Source organism: Pongo pygmaeus, chromosome 9 (assembly GCF_028885625.2).
Source record: "Pongo pygmaeus isolate AG05252 chromosome 9, NHGRI_mPonPyg2-v2.0_pri, whole genome shotgun sequence".
Lineage (NCBI taxonomy): Eukaryota > Metazoa > Chordata > Mammalia > Primates > Hominidae > Pongo > Pongo pygmaeus.
This window is the reverse complement of record NC_072382.2, coordinates 13447537-13450908: the sequence shown is the minus strand read 5'-3', so window position 1 is coordinate 13450908 and position 3372 is coordinate 13447537.

The window sequence follows — 3372 nt, the reverse complement described above, 5'->3', positions numbered from 1 at the left end:
GGATTTCCTAGACCTTGCAACTGGCTAATTTCTCCCTCTGTGGGAGTCTGCAGCCCAGCCTCCAGAGCTTTTCTCTGGCCTCCCCAGACAGGCTGACTTTGTGCTATTTGGGTAAACAACACTCCCCATGGTTGTCAGAGACAGACTTATTTACCTGGTAGCAGTTCCTTCCTACCCACCTAGTCAGACGCATCAGGACTCAGGGTGGGAACCAGCACTCATCACACTCAAAGGTGGAAGACCCAGCATTGGAGGGGTGGGCGACAGACCTCACACAGACTGTGGGATCTAGAGCTGTGTATTGCAAAGTCACATTCACTGTTTAGCTCGGAGGCCTCTCTGGACTTTCTATGTCTGGGAATAAGCTAGGCTAAAGCTATCATGCCCCAGAGCTGTGATTTCATCCAGTTATCCTATACGCTGCATCCAAGCTAAAATATAGTCACTGTATCTCCCTCGGCCATGAGCAGATACTTTATACTTTAAAATGCTGCATGCTTTGAATTCCCCTGACTGCTTAGCCAAGGTGTCATATTGGCTCCCCCTATCTCAGGCAGTGGGGAAAGGTGGTCACTCAATCCCTGCCTCCACAGGGCAATGCAGTCAAGGGGTGGTGCTCAGCTTAGGAATTCCGCAGTTGTCTTTCTGCAGGCAGCTCTACCCTACTGCAGTTACTGACCAAGCCATCCCATCCTGCAGCTGCTGGGAGCTGAGTCGGGGCAGGGTACAGCTGTGCCAGCTGTCGGAGATAGATTACACTATGAAGCTCAGCCGTGACTCACATTCCAGCACAGGGGAAATGCGCAGAAGTTCTCTGCTGTCTTTGGGGTGCTAAAAATCATCCTAGCTTTGTCTTGCAAGATGTTCGGCTTGCGGAGCATGAGGCAGATGGAGGACCCTTCCATCTGGGTCCTCCATGGGGAGGAGGCAGGAGGCAGATCTGTCTCCAGCCAACTGCCTGTCACACAACTGCCACAGCTACTAATAACAACACTCAGCATTTAATCAGCCCCTTTGTGGATGCAGACGCTGTCACACTCATTAATTAGTTAATCTGCACAGCCCCCCTGGGAGGAAGAGTCATGTTATTATCCCCACTGGGACTCAGAGGGAAACTGAGGCCCACTCCCAAGAGTGGGAACTTGGCACAGAGCGGAGGGAGCACAGCCTGACAGCTGGACTGGGACCAGTCTATGATTTGTTGTCTGTTCTGATGCCCTCGCTCTTGTCCCCCTCCCCAGCTCCTGTCTGCTCACAGTGCTGGTGACTGTCTCCAAAGACACCTGGCCAAATGCTGTCAGAACTGGGCCTGAAGATGCTCAGAGAGAAGGCGAGACATGGCTTTGGCGTGGAGAGGATGCAGCTCCGGTAGCTGGACCAGGTCAGGCCTGTGGGGAGTGTGTGCTCTGGAACAGCCACCCTTTCTGATATGTTTCTTCCAAAGCGTCTTGGAACTAGAAATAGAAGTGATGAGGGTGCCTCTCTCTCATCAAAATGCCTGTTTCCTGTGCAGGCGGCTCTGGGTTTTGATTGTGTGTCTGGTGGTTTTAGAATGGAAGGGAGGAACAAATCCATCAGGAGGCACCATTATGGTTCCACTACAAACTGGGACTGGCCATTTGGGGATCTTTGACATACACAGACACACACACACACCATGGGTAGAACCCACCCCCCGTGAAGGACCTCTTACATCATTGTACCCAGTGGTCAATGTCGCTGAAAGCCTGCTGAGATGGCTTACAGCCACGGCTCAGCCCTCAAGAAGAAGACTTAGGTCAGTCTGTCAGGCAAAGAATCCTGACCGAATAAGATGCAGGCAGGAGACCTGCAGAACACAGAAACAAGGCGTTAGAGGATGGAACTCGCTAGTACCTTCTAGGAGTTTGTGACCAATTGCAAAAATAAAGACTGCAGTCCCTCCCTGTCTTTCCTTGCTTGTTACTAGAGTTGTTGAAGATTAAATAGTTAACTATTTCCGCCTTTAAGAAAATATGAATCACAATTTGAAAATGTTTTTGTTATCTTTCCTTTTCCTTTCACCTAACATTTATGTATGTATGTATGTATGTATGTATTTTTTTGAGAGGGAGTCTTGCTCTGTCGCTGGAGTGTAGTGGCGTGATCTTGGCTCACTGCAACCTCCGCCTCCCAGGTTCAAGTGATTCTTCCGCCTCAGCCTCTTGAGTAGCTGGGATTACAGGCACCCGCCATCATGCCAGGCTAATTTTTGTACTTTGGTAGAGATGGGGTTTCACCATGTTGGCTGGTCTTGAACTCCTGACCTCAGGTGATCGGCCTGCCTCTGCCTCCCAAAGTGCTGGGATTACAGGCATGAGCCACTGCCCCCGGCCAACAGTCTTTGGACTGGCTGTTCAGGTCATGATTCTCCTCCTCTGGGAGTGTCTCTCAACAGGGAAAAGTGGACTGACATGTTTGTATCACAAAGCACTTTCTGCCCTGGTCATAGCTGATTGACCGTGGCCTGATCTGGACTAATAAGATTCTTTTTTTCTGGGAATCTGGAACTTTGAACCAAGAGACATCCAGTCTGGCAGTTTTGATTCTGATGAATGGCAATGATCTAGAAAGAAGATCCCTAAACTGATAACTGCTACAGTTGGCCCTTAAAGCCTCCCCGATCTCTGCCCTTCCTGAGCCTTGAGAAATTCAACTCCTCCTTGAATCCCCTGAGGTGCCCCACTGGGTATATGTGCCCACTCCTCATTTTCCTTCTTACCTACGTGAGTTTGCTTTCTAAATAATCACAGGTAACACAGAACTCCTTCCAGAAGTGGCTCCATCTGCTTCAATAAAAGGCAGTCCTGGACTCACAGTCTCGTTTCCAACCCAAATGTCCACGTAATTTTCGGACTGAGGCTTCTGCTCAAGCCGGGCACCTCACTACTCACACCTCCTTGTTCACCTATGGCTCCCACTTGTACTGAACTGCGTGATCACTGTGATTTTGGGGGTGGCAACAGGGCCTAGGAAACATTTTAGGGGCACTTCTCTTGCCTGAAAGAAAACTTTCTTCCCCTTTTTGTCTCTGATGAATCTTTACTGGATCTTTGGGACCCAGCTGAGTCATCCCGACCTGCAGACTGGACTCCCACCCCCAGGCTTAAACTCCTTTCCAAGGGCTCTGTCTGTCCTCTCCGCTTAGCTCCTATGTTAAAACCCCCTCCGTCTGCGTCTCCTCCCCAGCAGAATGAGCTCCTTGAAGTCAGGGCCCGCCTTCTGCTCCTCTCTGTCCTCCACTCCCCCAGTTCAGCACAGCGCTCCCAGGGAGGTGTAAGCGACTTACGGTGAATGAATGGGCGTGAAGGGTAACAGGAGGGGCGGTTTTCTTCATTTACCAGAAATTCAAAA